The sequence below is a fragment of the Tamandua tetradactyla genome, chromosome 8 (genome assembly GCF_023851605.1).
Source record: "Tamandua tetradactyla isolate mTamTet1 chromosome 8, mTamTet1.pri, whole genome shotgun sequence".
NCBI classification, from domain to species: Eukaryota; Metazoa; Chordata; class Mammalia; order Pilosa; family Myrmecophagidae; genus Tamandua; species Tamandua tetradactyla.
The window spans coordinates 121,080,281-121,098,569 of record NC_135334.1 but is presented as its reverse complement, the minus strand read 5'-3'; the positions used below and the strand labels follow the sequence as shown (position 1 = coordinate 121,098,569).

Sequence of the window (18,289 nt, the reverse complement as noted above, 5' to 3'; positions counted from 1 at the left end):
GGACACAGATGTGGAAAGGTCAGGTCTTCGAGGAAGTCACACTACCCAGCTAAGGAGACAGAAATGTCTGGAAAGTTCAATGATAATACAAGCGAGAAAGGGAGGTTTGATTAAAAGACAGCACCCCATTCGCTGTGAAGGGGGCAGGTCAGGCAGAGAGCCCCCGAGGCTGGGACTGCCACCAACGCCTGGGGCTGGAGAAAGCTTCCCATGGAAGGAAGGACAGGGCAGGTCTCGGAGGATGGGGGAAATTTGATTAACCGGGGCTGGGGACTGGCCGTGGGGGCGGGGAGGCGGGGAGCCCCCCTGTTGGTTTCTCTCATCCTTGAGACAAATCCCTTCGGCATGTAGAGGAGCCTGCGGCAGCCCTCCAAAGAACGAGAGAGTTTTTTATTAGGGGAAAGAATCCAGCGGGGGTCAGTGGGAGATGGGGCAGGAAGAGGATGCCCTCTGCCCTCCCTAGTGAAAACTAAAACGGGTCCATCCGTAAAACGACGCGTCTGGACAATGGAAAAAGTGAGCCCCACCCGCAGGAAGGATGAGCAGCCCCTTTGGCCGACCGTGGGGAGATTTTTCCACTTTCCTAATGTTCTCCAGCAGGCCTGGTCTCACGGAGAAGAAATGCCGAAACTGGCCAAAAAAGTAAAAAGTGGGAGTTTTCCACTTAGCACGGCTAGAAAGACCTAGAACTTTGGGGTGGTGTGGCTCCCCGAGGGACTCGCTCACCCCCGGGCATGGAAGAATTTCTCAGACAGTGGCCCCGAAAACGACGGGAGCCCATCTGTGAGCCCCCAGCCTCGGGGCGGCCAGGCCGCCTCTGCCCCCAACTCAGGGTCGTTGCCAACCCTGGTTCCAGGTGACCGCCGGGCCAGGAGCCCCTGCCTGGGGGCTGCTCCCGCCACACCGAGGCCCACCCGGGGTGCGGGCTGGGTTGATGTGCTGAGGACCCCGCCGCCTGCCCCCCTGGCCTGTCCCCGCTGCAATCAGCCCCCCCAAAGGCAGCGGCGGACAGAGTGGCATTCAAGCCAGACCCTGGCTTATCAGTTTTGATTTCAACGGGAATCGCCTCCCTCGGCTGAATTTCAAAAGACAGCGTTACTAATGAGAAACACACACGTTCTTGAAATGAAGTTAACTTTTTTTTTTTTAAAAAAGGCCTTTTCTTTGGCTCTGTCGATATATATTAGAACCACATTGTCTATGAAAAAAAAAAAAAGCCGTTCTGCTTCTGAACAGAAATACGGGAGTCCTTGAACTCTGGAAGATACAGGGACGCTGGCGTGTTGGCCCGTCGGAGCTCACTACACTCGGAGGGAGCGTGTGTTTATGTTTTTGCTTATGTTTTTTAAAGGCAGTGGGGTTTGCAACTTCAATTCAAAACAGAAAAAAAGGAGGGGATCTAAGGCGTCTGAAGCGGGCAGACATCGCTGGGAAGGAAGTTGGCATTTGTTTTGCTTTGTTTCTTTGCGTGGGCATCGAACCCGGGTCTCCGGCATGGCAGGCGACAACTCTGCCTGCTGGGCCACGCGACCCGCCCGGCACCTGCTGGAAGGAGCCATTTGATGACTGTTTCCAAGGGAAGCGGGAGCCCAAGGGCTGGGACCCACTTGGCTCTGTAGTCTGCCCCCATCTCCTTCCAGCTCGGTGCTCCTGGCAAGTCATTCGCCCTCCGTGGCTCCATGGGACTGTGAGAATTCCGACCCCAAGGGCTCTGGGGGGACTGGGGGGGGACACAAGAAAGCACCTGGTCAGAGGGGGAAGTCATTGTCCTCGGGGGCAGTGGCCCCCGGAGCTCTTTGGGCCTGCTCCTTCCAAGGACACATCTAATGCCTGTCCAGCCTTCTCCAGAACCCGATGGAAATTTAATAAGCCTTTTCTATAAGATTGTCCTCGTTTGCAGGGCGGCCATCAGACCTATCTCTTTCCTAAAGAGGAGAGGCGCGGGCGCCGGGTCCCTTGTTCCAAGCGCAGCCAGAGCCCGACGTGACTCGGGAAGCACAGGGTCTGCAGAAGCAGGAAGAGTGAGGCTGTTCCAGAATATTCCAAAGGCCAGTTCCCCCAGGACCTCCGGGTGGGCCCCTGGCTGAGCACTTCCCACCCCATCCGTGTCAGCTCTTCTCCAGAGAGGCGGCCTGGGCCACCGCGAGGCCCGCCAGCCTAGGAGTGCCTTGCCCTCTCTGGGCCTCGATTTACCCATCTGTGGGGTGGATGAAATGACCCCAAAAGGTCAATTCCAGGGTCTGTGAAGGACTGAGACTCCCTCCGACCTGGGAAAGGTTTCCGTATCCCCACGAGGGGATATCCACCAGTCCCCCAGCGAGCTCAGAGCCTTGAGCATTCCCAACACGGCTGGACACCTCCACGCACTGATGCGGGCAAGGGAGGGCCGGCCCCATCCCCGCCGGGGCTCGTAGGGCCCGGCCCGCTGCAGTCCACACAGTTAACCATGGGCGGCGGGCACGCTGGTGGCACCAAAGCTTCGTTGCTGAGGACAGAAGAAATCAAGTGGGCTCTGTGGGTCCCCAGACACTGCAGGGGCCTCACTCCTCCCTTTGGGGGGAGTGGACGGGGGTCTCGGCGTGATCTGGGGCCGGTTCTTGGTTTCGTACAGGTTTGATCTGACCCTTTAGCTTCTCCAGGGCCTCAGCCCTGAGAAACAAGACCTTTGCTTCTCGCCAAAGCAGCCTGAGAACAAGTCACAGGCATCCTTCATGCTGTGCTCTGCCCTCCATGCCGCTTTCCAGGCCGGATTCTCTCTGCAATTCGCTGGACCTTCAGATGCACGCCCCCCTCCCCAGCTCTGGCACCTACAAGGAAGTAGGGGTGGGGGGCAAAGCACAAAGGGTTTCTTCCCCTAAGACCAGAAATCTGGTCTCAGCCCAGCTCCTTTCTCAGCTGAATAGCTGCAGGCTCTAACTTTTCTGAGCCTTGGTTTCCCCAGCTATGAAATGGGCATGCTTGCCTTGTGGAGCCACTGTGAGGACAAGCCCTGTAACTGTCTCTCTCCCATTTGGAGGGGATCTTATTTAGATGCGTGTCTGATATTCTGCTCTCCTTGCAAATTCAAGAATTGTCTAGTGGCAAAGTTAGGAGATGGGCTAGGAGCTTCCCTAAGAAACCAACCCAGCCTTCCCATCTTTGCCAGTCCTTTGATCTCCGTCTCTCAGGCTGGGCCCAGCATGTGGCACCTCTGGGACAGGCTGGATCTTACAGCAAGGTCCTCCTGTACCCACCTGTAATCAGGCACGGAGGGGCTGCAAAGAGAAAGAAGGGCTGCAAACGGAATGGTCCCATCCGATCGGGATTTTCTGGTCCCAGTACCTCACAGCCACCCTATCCCAGGCAGTGTCTCTGAAGTTGGGGGTCTTTGGGGGTTAGCAGCCCCCTAGAGGGCTAAGCCAGCTGGGCCTGCACTAGCATCCCCCTCAGCAGCTGTTCCAAGCTGGCCGCTCTGCAGCTGGGAGGATGTGCTGTCAGCCAAAGCCAGACCTGACGCAGCAAGCCCCAAACCCTTTCAGTCACCTTGAGTGAGGAATGTTTTTTCCATTAACATCCCACCCCTCACTGCCCTCCCCAGCCCCCCAAAGAGGCCCCCAAGCTTGAGCTTCCTCTCTCCTTCTCTGCAACTTCACAATATCCCCAGGCAGCTGGAAGGGAGAAGGCGGTGACCTCAGCCCACAGCCATGCGCGGCAGCCCCTGCCGCCCACCCCGACCCTTGGGCTGACAGGCAGTTTTCCTTCCCCCCACCCACAGTGGAGACAGCGCCGGGCCCAGGAGGGTTGTCCCCTGCAGGGCTGGCCCGCATGGGCCCCCCGGACATGGCTCCGAGACTGGGAGGGCGTCCAGCGTTCCCCTTGCCTGAGTGCTCCCAGACACCACCTTCGCCAATCATGCCATCCCGTTTGACCCATGGGGAAATCGGGGTGCTGTGTTCGGGCTCTTCACCCTTGAGGGCAGGTCTTTCCTAGTGGGGGGTGGGGGTGCTGGGCGCCTGCTCCCCCGGGAACCCGCACCTCGCTGCCACCACGCGCCCTGGCCAGCTGCTGTGCAGCTGTGCTGACCCAGCGCTTCACCCGCCTCTTCTCCCACCCCCGAGTCCCCGCTGCGCCCTTCAGAACTGCTGACGGGGCCCAGTCAGGAAAACTTTCCTCTGGAGGAAACTGATGGGCCGGTGGCCTGAGGACTAGAAGAGGAGCACGTTGTACTTACATGATAATAGTGATAATAATACTTGAGAACCTAAATTTGGCTTTAGGGTCACTTTGCTCCACATCCGGGGTCTGCCCCGGCCTGGCCCGAGACCGCCTGTGAGCCGCTGTCCGCTCTGTGCCCTGGCTTCCTGTGCCATCAGAGGTGTACCAACAGCGGTGGCTCTGCGCAAGGATTTGGGGCAAAAGTAAGTGAGAATCCTAAATTCTCAGAAAGCACGAGCTACAACGAAGAAGGAAAAGGAGGAGACGAGAGGAGGAGGAAATGTGCAAGGCGTGCGTAATTCCCACCTAGGACCTGTCAGTTGCAATAATCTGCTCCGAACTGTCTTCTCACCAGCATCAGGAACAGAAGAGAACAGCAAAAGCACAGTTCATAGGAACTGAAATTAAATAAATTAAAATGAGGGGGCTGCAGGGGTGATTCAGTGGTGGAATTCTCACCCGCCATGCAGAAGCCCCGGGTTTGATTCCCGACCTGTGCACTTCCCAAAACAACCACCACAACAGAAAAACAACAAATGGTGCTGCAGTAATGGCACAGTCACATGGAAAAAGAATGAAATGTGACCCCCACCATACAGTGTACAAAAAAAACACTAGTCTCCTCGGTCAATCTACCCACGTGTCGAGTGTTCAGAAGCCACTGTGGCCGGCGGCTCCAGCACGGACAGGCCCTAAGGCTCTGGTCTGGGCGTGGGCTGGAGCCAGGCTGCCTGGACTCAAATCCCAACTCGGCCGGTTACCAGCCACGAGACCCTGGGCAGGTTGCTTAGTCTCTATCTGCCTCAGTTTCTTTATCTATAATATGGGGGTGATAATTGTGCCCACCTCCTAACATTGTTATGAGTAAATGAATTAATATAACATTATACAAAATCTTATAATACTAAAGCACTTTGACAGCTCTTGGCATATAATAAAGGCTGTTAAGTAAATAAAATCAGATTACATATGATGAAAGTTCACATTCTGCATCCCCACACAGAAATGTCAGATACTTCCCTCAGTACCTCCCAGATGCCAGATTCCAAGCCAGGTGAGACACACATGTGTAATACCTTCTTTAATTTGAAAGCTTGCTCATAGTTTGAGTGAAAAGTATTAATTAAAGAAAAGATAAAGGAAATTTGTCAGAAACCAGAGACCTAAAAGATACAGCAACTGAGCACTTGCTCTTACTCAGAACTTTCTGGTGGCCAAGGTGAAAAAGGAAAATGTGGTGGATGGTTTACTTCATATTGTCTGATGATCTGATTAGCTTATGTGCTCCCTTGTATTCAAGATTCAATAAAAAAAAAATCTCAATATGTGCATGCCTCAATTTGGATTAAGTCTATGATTAGACTTCCATCAGGCAAATTCCCAAATTTCTCAGCTCCTATGCACAATTTAAAGATGCAAGCCCCACTGGTTGGTAGCTTTGTCTCTCCATATCCCCTGCCCCAGATAGTCAGTCAGTCTCAGGCCCTGACATATCCCAGTAACCTCTGCAGAGCTTCCACTGGTTCCAGCCCCGTCCCTAAGCCACTGTACACTTAAGCCTCATCACGGCCTGGCACATCTGTCAGCTATTAGCACGGGAGCCACCACTGAGGTCATGAGGCCTTCATTGTTGTGGAATCTCATGGTATTGCCTATTTCACAGCCAGAGGAAACAAGATCACAGAGACTCAAGTTTTTTTGCCCTCAGCACAGAGCAAAACAATTGCTGGGCCAGTCATAGAAAGCAGGGATGCCTACGGAAGTGTCACCAAGGTCCCAAGAGCCCAGTCCAGCCGTGGGACTTGCTCATGCTTGAGCTGCCTGTGTCTGGGGTGGGCACTGGGCTGCAGGCCTGGGAGGTGGACAGGAGCCTCAGAAGATGCAGGATGTGGCTGCTAACAAGATTATCCTCAAGTTAATACCATCCCTCCTGGCTCCACAGGGACGTCCAGTCTGCCCATCTCACCAAAACAGCGTCTTTCCCTGATGCCCTGTGCCCCAGACCTGGCAGCCCAGTGAGCTCGGAATGGACCTGGGGCCTAGCAGTCTGTGACGTGGCAAGGTCAGTTCGAAGGGATCCTGCGGGAAATGGCTGGGCCCAGGATCAACTCGAGATCACAAAACAGGAGACAAGTGTAGGAGTCTACGAGGCCCGTGAGCTTCCCTCCTGTGTCTCTGTCGGCCCTGGCGTCCACCCCGGTGGCGGCAGCTAACTTCTGCCATCATATAAGAGGAGGCTGATAAGGGGGGGCTCCATCCTAGATATACTCCCATTTGGAAAGGGAACTCTCAACGTTCAAAAAACCCTTCAAGTCCCACAGCAAGAAAGCTATAATGGTGAATTGGTGAGTTCAAGGCCCCTAGGTGTTTTCCCAATAAACTGGGCCACAGCCTCCAAACGCGAGTGCCCAGTAACTCTCATCACACAGGTAGAAGGGAAAGAGAATGGGCATGGATCGAAGGCTCCTAGGTATCAATCACACATTGACTACAAACACAATCTCATTTAACCCTTCCCACCCCACCAGGAGCAGCATGGGCCCCCGTTTCCCAGCCACAGAGACTGAGAGCCCCTCAGAAGTGAAGCTGTGCCAAGCTATGTTCGAACTCAGGGCCACGTGGCTTCAGAACCTGGAGCCTGGGAAGGTGAAATGGTGCAGCCGTGGTGGAAAACAGCTTGGTGGGTCCTCAGAAGTTAAGCATAGAATATTATGTGACCTGGCAATTTCCAAGGTATACACCCAAAGGAGTTGAAAGCAGGGACTCGAACAGACACGCGTGCACCAGTGTTCGTGGCAGGATTATTCAGAATAGCGAAAAGATGGAAACAACCAGGCGTCCATCAACCGATGCGTGGATAAGCAGAAGTGCCCAACCCAAAACGTCGAGCGTTACTCAGCCACAAAAAGGAAGGAGGTTTGCAGACACGCCGCCACACCCGTGGACCTTGCAATGGTTATGCCGAGTGGAGCATGCAAGTCATAGGAGGACAGGCATGGTGTCGCCCGTTTATGAACTATCTAGAAACAGCAAATTCATAGAGTCAGAAAATAGTTCAGAGGTTACGAGGGGACGGGAGGAAGGAGAAGAGGGAATCGCTGCTTGAAGGGCATAAAGTATTTGTACATGGTGGAAATTGTTAAATGAATTTCAGAAAAAGAAAAAAAAAGGAGGTCTTTTCAGCAGTTACTCTGACAGGTGAAAGGTTTTCTGGGCCAGAATTCCCTGGGCAGCGGGGAGCTAATGGACAGAATGATTTCCCTCTTAAGTTTTTTTGTGCCCACAAGTTTTGCTAAAACCTTTCATAGTGGCCGCTGTGTGTCTGCTTGGAGCACTTGCAGACGAGATGATGACTGAACAGGTAGCCAATGAATATTAACTGAAAGACTCAAAACAAAACAAAACAAAAAAACAAAGTTGGTTTCCTGTAGTGTGTTTCCCTCCAGGGACATACACTCCATGCTGTGATTGTTATTGCAAACATCCAGGAAAGTTGTGTCTTCAGCTGGTTAAATGGTCCCTGGTTCACATGATGGGATTAAAGTTCTGTGGTCCCTGGAGCTTTTCCATGAGCATGGAGAAATCCAGGTGCATGGCGAGGCACGGCTGAGTAGAGGGTGCCACGCCCTGCCAAAGTGAGAGGGAGTGGGCTGGGTGTCAGGAGACCGGGGCTTAGACAGTGGCCCTGATGCTCACTCACCCTGTGACCTAGGCAAGTACCTCTGCTTCTGTGGGCCTCAGTTTCCCCATCTCTAAAGCAGAAGGAAGGATTTGGTCCGACCAGCAGTTTCCAAAAATGATTTTGGCTGGAAGTCTTACTTTTCTAAAAACAAAATCGAAAGTAGAAGCCCAATATATTAATAGATAAAAACCAAACTGCTCCGTTTGAGGTGGGAATGGGACCTGAAACCAGTCTACTTGCCTTTACTTTTGCCTCCTGGACTCCCACCCCCAAAATAAGCACACATGTAGAAACGTGCATGGGCACACACATGTCCACATGTGTACACCGTGTATGCACATGCAGCGCACACACATGTGTGAGCACACAGGCACCCAAGTGCTGGCAGCAGCCCACATGACACTCTCACAGAACCCCCAGGGTGCCGGGGAGCTCAGCCCAGTCTGCAGTTGTGAATTCGATCATCTCCAGGCCCCTTTCCAGCACTGCCAGTCCATAGAGTCTGCGATTTTGTTTATTTTGAAAGTAGCCATGTTTGATTCCTGTCTTTCCCCAGCTAGTGTTATTTCAGTCATTTGTTCAGTGGATAGTTGCGGAGTAAATGCAATGGACTAGGTGCCCAGGCACTATTCCAGGGCTCTGAGCAAGGTCCTACCCACACACAGAGCCCACAGCCCGAGGGAGAGAGAAATACTAAGCTGACAATGGCACAGACCATGCGTGATGACTGCAGCAGTGCTTTAGAGGGAAACTCCAGGGTTGTAGAAGAAATTCTCAGGGCTGGGCTGGGCTGAGCTGGAGAAGCAACATTCAAACAGAGGCAGAGAGGATGAGGGGGACTTACCTGGGCTAAGCAAAGAGGCAAAAAGACCAGGGAGAAGAAACAGCAAGTGCAAAGGCCCTGAGTCCAAAGCTTAGCACATCTGGGAGCAAAAGAAAGACAGGGTGGCTGGAGTCCAAGTGTCAGGGCAGTAGGGAGAGCAAAGAGGAGGCAGCCACATAGGCTGGCCTCATGGGCCTTGGCAGAGTGTTAAAAGGTCTGCATTATATGCTAAGACAAATGTGAAGCCATGAAAGAAAAATGAATCTGATTGATATACAGACATACAGCAACATTTATTGAGCTCCTACTGTGTGCAGCCACCATTCTGGGTCCTGGGGTTAAGGCAATTAAAAAGAAAAAAGCACAAAACTCTCTGCCTTCATAGAGATTATGTTTTAATGATTGAGGGAGAGAGAGAATAAGCAAAACTAAATTTATAGGGTAGGCCACAGTGGCTCAGCAAGCAGAATCCTTGCCTGCTATGCTGGAGACCCAGGTTTGATTCCTGGTGCCTGCCCATGCAAAAAAGAAAAGAAAAGAAAAACTAAACTTGCATATTGTCAGATGTAGGGACAGGCTTATGTGGGTCCGAAGCTTATACTACCGAGGGAACAGACTCTGTAAGAAAAAAGAATTGAAGATTGCAAACACTGAATTAGGCGCAGAGCCTTGGATCTGGCAGGTCAGACAGTGAACAATGTTGGGGAGGAAAACAAGCAGGGAGGGTGTACTGGGTGAGTCGTCCCCCCTCAATTTCATGTCCACCCTTCACAGGAACTAGGGTCTTCACAGGTGTAGTTGCTCAAGGTGACGTCATAGATGCGGGTGGGTCCTAAGTCCAGCATGGCCCCGCCCCACAGGAAGAAGAATTTTGGTGGCCGGTGCAGGAAGAAGGTCATGTGAAGAGAGAGGTGAAATGGGGGTGATGCGTCCACAAGCCAAGGAAGCCATGATTGCGGGAAGCTGCCGGGGCCAGAAGAGATTTTGGCCTTGTAGCTCCCAGGAATAATGCGATAAGTTTCTGTCTCTCTGAGCGCCCCGTGGGTGGGACTGTCGCAGCCGCCTTAGGAAACCAATCGGAGGGAACCCGGGGCGTGGGGAAAGGGGCTGACCGGCGAGGCCTCACCGGGTGACCCGGGAAACCTGCGGAGGGGAGGGGCGCGCCGCGAGGCACTTGGGGAAGGAGCATTGAGGGGATGGGGCGACAGCTGAGCCCGCAGGAGTGGGCAACAATCAGGAGGCGAGTGTGGCCGGAGCAGGACGGCGAGGGGGCCGGGAGGGGAGGGGAGGGGCGGGAGCTGCCGGGGCCGGTGGGGTGAGGCAGTGGAGGGGAGGCCGAGGGGAGGCCCGGAGTCCCCGCGCCCGGCTCGCTGCAGAGGCGGTGCTGAGCCTGAGCGGGCCGCAGGCTGCGGGAACACAGGGGCGACCCCTCTTCAGGGCTGCTCGGGGCAGGCGCTCAGGGCCGCCAGGGGGGGCGGCTGCCTGGAGGGGGCGAGAGCAGGAGGGAGCGGAAGCCCAGGCGGGCGGGGAGAAGCCGGCACCGAAACCTCGCCACGCACCTCGCTCCCGCCCAGCGTGTTTCCCGAGAGGAGACGGAATCGCACCTCGACGTGGGAAGTCGCCACCTTCCGTGGGCACACGTGGCTCTCATTGAAGGCTGCGTGCCACCCACCCCGATGGCAGGGCTTTGCCAGTCTACCGAGGAGGCCGCCTGCGCTTCCCTCCACCAAACTCACCGGCGGGGGCGGCAGGGGGGAGACGGCGGATACTGTGGATGCGATGCCAGTCCAGATGGCCCTCTGCCGGGGCAGAAGGGGAAGGCAAGGCAGTGGGGGCAGGGGCCGGGGGCTGGACAGACCCAGGACTCGGGTGAGTTAAGGGACACAGGTGCCCTCCTTACCCCCATGCCTGGCACCTGTGCTCCTAACAGCACCTTCACAACCAGCTGCACAGCCTGAACAGGCCATGACCCCCCTGCAGGGCAGCCGACCTGCTCACCTTCCCAGGCTGGAAACGGGAAGCAGGCCTGGCAGTCTCGCAGTCCCACAACCTCCCACGCCACACAGGGACGGGTCCCAGAAGATGCGTGGAGCAGACCCCAGGCCCTGAGGGTCCTCGGGACACCAGCTGCCATCCCCTCCCTTCTGGGCTCCACATTTGGGGGCAGTGTAGATAGCTAACCGGAGGCCAGAGCCCTGGCTCAGTGTCCTGGTTCTGCCAGTATAAGCTGTGTGCACTTGGGCACGTTGCTTAACCTCTCTGAGCCTGTTTTCTCATCTGTAAAATGGGGGTGATGGTAATAACACCCCATTCTTAGTGTCAGGAGGATTAAATAAGTTCCTGGCAACAGCCAAAATCTCCATCAACAGAAGAGTGGCTAAACAAACTGTGGTATATACATACGATGGAATATTATGCAGCTTTAAGACAAGATAAACTTATGAACCATGTAATAACATGGATGGACCTAGAGAATATTATGCTGAGTGAATCCAGCCAAAAACTAAAGGACAAATACTGTATGGTCCCACTGATGTGAACGGACATTCGAGAATAAACTTGAAATATGTCATTGGTAACAGAGTTCAGCAGGAGTTAGAAACAGGGTAAGACAATGGGTAATTGAAGCTGAAGGGATACAGGCTGTGCAACAGGACTAGATACAAAAACTCAAAAATGGACAGCACAATAATACCTAATTGTAAAGTAATCATGTTAAAACACTGAATGAAGCTGCATCTGAGCTATAGGTTTTTGTTTTGTTTTGTGTTGTTTTGTTTTGATTTTACTATTATTACTTTTATTTTTTTCTCTATATTAACATTCTATATCTTTTTCGGTTATGTTGCTAGTTCTTCTAAACCAATGCAAATGTACTAAGAAATGATGATCATGCATCTATGTGATGATGTTAAGAATTAATGATTGCATGTGTAGAATGGTATGATCTCTAAATGTTGGGTTAATTTCTTTTTTTCCGTTAATTAAAAAAAAAAAAAAGAGAGAAGGGATAATTGGAGATGAAGGGATACAGACTGTACAACGGGACTGGATAAAAACTCAGAAATGGACAGCACAATACTACCCAATTGTAATGCAATTATGTTAAAACACTGAATGAAGCTGCATGTGAGGTATAGGTTTTTTGTTTTTGTTTTTTTTGGTTTTTTTCTTTCTATTATTGTTTTAATTCTTATTCTGTTGTCTTTTTATTTCTTTTTCTAAATCGATGCAAATGTACTAAGAAATGATGAATATGCAACTATGTGATGTTATTAAGAATTACTGATTGTACATGTAGATTGGAATGATTTCTAATTGTTTTGTTAATTCTTTTTTTAATTAATAAAAAAAAAAAAAATAAAAAATAAGTTCCTGGAACAGAAGAGTGCTGGGTAAGTTGAAGCTGGTCTTATTATTTGCATACTCCAATTACAGGCCACCAGGCTGCAGAGGGACAGCGGCCCCAAGGATTTTAAACTGTCACTGGGAATCCAGACCAGGCGGGGCTTCTACCGATGGCCTCAAGCTCTGATCCAGAAACGGAAAAGCCAAGACTCTGGGAACTCCGGCCGGCTGGGAAGACGGGCTCCCCCAGGCCCGGGAAGGCAGAAATTACCCCCACCAGTTCCAAGTCCAGAGGGGGCAGCCTTGGGGGGTGCAGGGGGTACCCTTGGGAGATGGCCAAAGGGTAGCGTCCACTGCAGAAAGACGACTCTGCCCGGGGGAGGCTCCTTCCAGACACAGGCAGGGGGCTCAGGACTCGGAGCCCTGGGCGGGGTGACAGGGGCGAGGTTGAGGCTGACAGAAATGGCCCCGTGGTCCATTCCAGAGGCTCATTGAACAAACTCCAGGAGCCGAGCCCATGCGAACTCATCAAGGCCAGGGTTAGTGAGACACAGCCCTGCTTTGTAGAGCTCAAGAAAGCTCCTATGTCTGACCTCGCCTGTGAGCTTTAAGTATCACCCCCTTTTATCCTCAGAAGCACCTTAGGAGGAGACGCGAGGAGACTGAAGTTCAGAGAAGGGAAGCAAGTGTCCCAAATCACCCAGCAAAGTGTGTGACAGCCACGAGCCTCAGGCAGGGGCCTGGCTCTCCACTCGCGCCCCCCCCCACCCCATGTTTGGGGCCGTTGGCCTTGCAGCCCCGGGTCTTTACTGGTCCTTTTATTGCCCAAACCTCTCTGGCTGCCCACGCAGATCACAGGCAGGCATGCTCTGGGATAAGAAGTTTTGAGGGCAAACAAATTGCCCATCTGCACTTCCCCAGAGCCCGCCTCCCTTTGGGCCCGGGGCCATCACGCGCCCTCTTGGCCTGGGACCTGCCCCATCCCCCACGCCGGAGGGACCCCCCCCCCCCCAGGCAGGGACCGAGCAGAGGCCGAGCTCGGGACCGCCCAGCCCCCGCTGCCCGCGAGCATCAGATCAAACCCACCCGTGACCCCAAACCACAGTGATTTTCTGAACTTTGAAATGAACACAAACCTTCATGGTTTACAGGACCCCAAGCCCAGTCAGAGGTCGACACCTCCTGAAAACAAAACCAGCCAACGAGCAAAAAACACCCAAATGGATCCCAGTCCCGACGTCTGCTCCGTGAAGAGTGCAAGGACAAGCCCAGCACCCCAACTTCCGGCCGTGGCTTCGAGCCCCTGGGTCGGAGGAGGGGGCGCGAGGACTGGGCAGGTCGGGGCACACAGCAGGAGACCCTGACTTCTACGGGGTGTGGGGTGGAGACTCTTCCTTGGTGGGGAACCCCCAGAGCCCAAGGGAGAGGGAGAGGGCAGCAAGGAAGCCTGTGGCTCAGACAGCAGCTTCCCGAGCAGCCACGGGTGGGGTGGGGCCTGGCCGCCATGCTGCAGCCCCCCGGGAGTGGAGGCAGAGGTGCCAAGCTGGGAAACTTTACCCCCGGTGGCATCGAGGCCCCCACCCCGGGGCCTGCGTCCCCCCGCCCCCCATTTCGTCTAGTCTGGTCCTGACACCTGGTGAAACGGAGGTTGGTGGAAGAGGACATGGGCTCGGGAAATGGGGAAGGCCTCCAGGCAGCCCTCCAGGCCCACCCGAGGCTAGCGACCGGTGAATTCCCTGGAGACCAGTGGCGGGCGTGTGTGCTCTGCAGTTGTGCTTAGCCCTGCAAGCGCAGGGGAGGCGTGGTGGGCACGGAGCAGGGCAGGCAGACCTGGCCCCTGAACCCCTGGTGCCCTGCCTCGTGTCTCAGATCTGGGGGTTTGGGCGTAGGGGTGGAAGTTGGCTGGTGCAGAGGTCACCTGACCTCTCCCCCAAAAAGCTGTGCTTCCCCGCCCGGCCAGCACCCCGGGTTCATGGCTGAAAGATTGCCCCTCGCCTGAGGGGCTGGGACAGGGGTGGGGAGGCTGTCCCGGGGCTGCCCCATCCAGCAGAGAAGCCAGCTGCTTCCCTGCTGGGGTCAGGGTGGAGGAGGCGAGAGCTCAGTCGGGGGAACACCCTGGGGACTCAGCTGCCCTTTGAAGCATGAGCCTCCATCCTTCCTGGGGAGGGAAGGTACCCATGGCAAGGCTGCTCTAATAACAGGACCCACTTCACAGACTTTCCTGGTGGCAGGTGGGAGCGGCTGAGCCCACAGGGAGGCCCGAAATGGGTTAGAGCTACAATCTCTGCAAACAAACACGCCGTCCACTTGGCACCTGAGTCCAGGCTCAGCCCCCCACCCCGGGGACAATGAGCCTTGGTGAGGTAACTCCTGGAAAGTTCCTGGCATAGAGTAGGGAGTATAGGGCAAAACCTTGTGGGGCCGCAGAGGCTAAGATCAGGCCCCAGCCCTGCTGTCCACGTGTTTGGACAGGTCACTCGGCAGCATCGTGCCTCGGGCTCCCAATCTGTAAAATGGACAATGGTAGATCCTTTGCAGCACTGGGGCGAGGCCAAAATGAGAGTGCACAGAAAACATGCCAGCGCATAGTAGGAGGTTTACATGATTTAGACACACCTGGCGTGGTTGTGGGCCCCAGCGGCGCAGGTGGGCTTGGCATTCAGGAACATCATGCCCAGGGCACATCGTGCAGTCACCAGTTTTGCTTGTTGAGCCCCTCCATGGGAAAAAAGAAACACACAGAACTTGGATGGGCTGGAAAATCCCAAACTGGAGTTACATTTTCAAACCTTCTCACAATCCAAATGTCAACACCAATCGAAACAATATGTTTATTTTCAGACCTCCTGCCAGACCGGATTAATTTCTACAGGCTCAAAGCCCATTCTGGAGCTGTAATGTCTCAATTTTACAGATGAGAGGAGGGAGGAAGGAAAGCCAAACCTTCCCTTGCCTCCTTCACTTGGGAAGCGCTGGGGGGAGGCTCAGTGCCTGTCCGAGTCCTATGCACGGTCAGGTCCTGCAGCCCAAGGAGTGGCCGCCTGGTTCCCATCACGCCCATGGCACCTCTTCTCCACACCTCGACCTCACAGCTTTCTTTCCCCCTCTGCTCTCACGGGTCATCTTGGTGGGGTGGGAGGTGGGCAGGGGACCTTCAGCCAGGGCCAGGAAGACAAGAGCCAAGTTGCAGGATGAAAGTCCCCAGAGCTCCTGGGTTCCCGAGGCCCAAGATGAGCTCAGGCCTGGATGTGTGGCTTTCTAGTCCTCAGCCCCACTGGCAGAGAGCCCACACCCTGCCTCACGAGTCCTGGCACATGCCAAGCATGATGTGGGTGCTTTGCACCATCTGGAATCCGCACAGCAACTTGGCAGGTGAGCATTGCTATACCCATTTTGCAGATGAGGAAACTGAGGCTTGTTCCAAATCACCAGGTCGCAGTTGGAGGGCAGTCTTCCCATAGTGCATGTCCTTTCCAGTCCTATGAACCCCAGCAGTGGAAATGTGGAGGGACCGTCTCTCGGGGAATGCTCTCCTTAGGGTCACCTCCAAGCTCTACTGACCCCACAGCTGAAGGGGCAGCGAGTTGATGAGGACAGAGGAGGCAGGACAGGACTAGACAATGAGTTTGTTTGAGTATTGCCTGACACATTTCCCTCTACTTACTATTCAACCCAACATACAAATACAAATAAGTTCAGTGTACCATCCTGCAGCAAAAATTGCATTCTGAGACTACTGTGAGAAACATATGAAATCATCTATGTGTAAGGGCTGCAGAAATTCCTAAACCTTCCTTTTCAACCAAAGCCCACTGTCCTAGAGCGCACACCCATCCTTCAAGGTACAGTAAATGCCACCTCCTCTGAGAAGCCTTCCCTGCATTTCCTCAGTTGAAATGAAAACTCCTTGCCCCATGCTTTTACCAGTAGAAAGCATTTTTGTTTTTTTAACCTGGTATCATATGTAGTAGAGGTTGATATGTCTGGAGCCCTCATAAGGTCCAGTAAAGAACTTGGCATGCAGGAAGCCCTCAGAAGAATCTTTATTGAGGGAGTGAACTGAGAGTAAAAGTACATTACACCATAAGCCAGGTGTTGTCCTAAGTGCTTTGCAGGTACCGATTGATCTAATTCTCAGTTTTTATGGCCTGGATCATTTCATCCTGTTTTAGTTTGCTAAATGCTGCCAGAATGCAACAATGCAACATACCAGAAATGGAATGGCTTTTAAAAAGAGGATTTATAAAAATTTTTTTAAAAAAAGAGGATTTATTAAGTTACAAGTTTATACCACTCTAAAGCTATAAAAATGTCCAAACTAAGGCATCCAGAGAAGGATTTCTTGACTCAAAAGAGGCCAATGCCTGTCATAGGGGAAGGCTCATGGTTGGTGTCGGCTGGTCCTTGTCCCTGGTTCTGTTGCTTCCAGCTTCTGATGCCAGTGGTTTCCTCTCTGAGCATCTGTGGGCCTTCACTGAGCTCCTCTACGACACAGCTCTGGGTGTGCTTGCTCAGCGTCTCATGGAAAGGCACATGGTGACACCTGCTGGGCTCTGCATCTCCAAGTGTCCGTGTCTAGGCATCTGCTCTCTCTGCAGGAACTCCAAGCATCTCCAAATGTCTGCATCTCTGTCAACTCTGAGCTTTCTCCAAAAGAGTTTCCTCTTTTAAAGGACTCCGGTAAACTAATCAAGGCCTACCTCAAATGGGCAGTCACATCTCCACCTCATCAAAAGGTCTCGCCTACAGGGCAGGCCACGGTGACTCAGTGGCAGAGTTCTCACCTGCCATGCCAGAGACCCGGGTTCAATTCCTGGTGCCTGCCCATGCAAAAAAAAAAGGTCTCCCCTACAACTGGGTGGGCCACGTCTCTGTGGACACAACCTAATCAAAATGCCCCCCACTACAATATTGAATCAGGATTAATAGAACAAGGCTTTTCAGGGGTACACAATAGCTTCAAACTGGCACACCTCCTCCCCTATGAGGAAGGTGTCATTACTGACCCCATTTTAAAGACGAGGAAACGAAGTCAGAGAGGGGAGCTGACGGGCCCGGAGTCCCGCGCACCAGGCACACGTCTGTGTGACACTGGAATCAGGAGCACGGCCAGTGGCACCCACTCAGGACCCTCCTTCACGACCACTGCAGGCCGGAGACCAGGCACTTGGCAAGGCTGGCGGAGGGCTGGACAGCAGCACCCCCACACTGCCTGGCGGGTCTAGGGAGCCCATGCGTGGACTCGGGGTCTCAGGGCGGACCCGCTAAGCTGATTCTCTTCAAACAGGTCTCCCCACCATCCTCCATGGGGACACCGGGCCCGCAGGGTGGGCTCCCTGCTCCGAGCTGGCAGCGGGGAGCAGCTCTTCCCCCCTGAGTGGCTGAGCAGGTGCAGGCAGCTGCCGTGTCCTGACCGTGTCCCGAGAAGAGAGGTAGGTCTGTGCCAGGAAGTCTGTCCCGCTGGATCATTGCTCCAAGGGCCAGAGGGGAGTCCTGGGGTTCCTGCCAGACCTGAATGGGGACCGGGATTCAGTGACCGCCACAGAGGGTGGCAGGTCCAGGGGCCAGCGGGGGTCTAGGGCATTGGCCCACCTCAGAAGACGTGCCTACAAGAGGATCGGGGTCTGTTTGTCCATCCATTCGTTTATTTATAGCTGCACATCTTTCATTAGCTTTTAGAGGCCTCGAAGGAGCGAGCAAGAGGAGACAGAACGAAACAGAAAATCCTCCCGTGACCCGCCTTCCGGAGACATCCACTGGTGCTATTTTGACATTCGTGATTCCAGATTTTCCATGCATTTTTTTTGCATGTTGTTGTTTTAAAAGTGGGATCATCCTGCTCGAAGCTTTTTTGTAACCTACTCTTTTCACTTCACAATGCGAAAGTATTATAGAAGCACACAAAATTCCTGGAAGGATGTATCAGAAATTGTTCATCCGGTTGCTTCTGGGGAGGGAGAGCGACGATCTAGGGTGAGAGAATCGTGTACTTCTAATTTCACAAATTTTTATTTAATAAACATTTCAAGAATGCTTATTTTGTGCCAGACACTATTCCTAAGCATGTTATAAATAGTAACTCGTTTAATCTATTTTTAAAATGCTTCTGTAGTGTTTCCATTCCTTACCAGGTGTATGTGTGACTTTTATCATTAAAAATGAGTTTAAATTCACACATGCAGGGAATGTCTCTCCCAGTCAAGTGATTTCCATTTATGGGATCGCTTTACGAGCTGCCTGGA

At 53.3% G+C, this 18,289-nt stretch overlaps 1 long non-coding RNA gene across 7 annotated transcripts; it reads left to right on the top strand.

Moving 5' to 3' along the window:
• The first annotated feature begins 9,542 nt into the window (after positions 1-9,542).
• On the top strand, positions 9,543-18,031 carry LOC143644899 (uncharacterized). Of its 7 annotated transcripts, none has more exons than XR_013156949.1 (5): positions 9,543-9,610; positions 12,138-12,755; positions 13,199-15,419; positions 16,646-17,479; positions 17,720-18,031. It is a non-coding gene; the product is annotated as an uncharacterized LOC143644899 (long non-coding RNA). The 7 variants fall into 7 exon arrangements; XR_013156948.1 differs by lacking the exon at positions 9,543-9,610 and having other exon boundaries at positions 11,535-12,586; positions 12,682-12,755; XR_013156951.1 differs by lacking the exon at positions 9,543-9,610 and having other exon boundaries at positions 11,535-12,755; positions 13,199-13,774; positions 14,263-15,419.
• Positions 18,032-18,289: the final 258 nt, after the last annotated feature.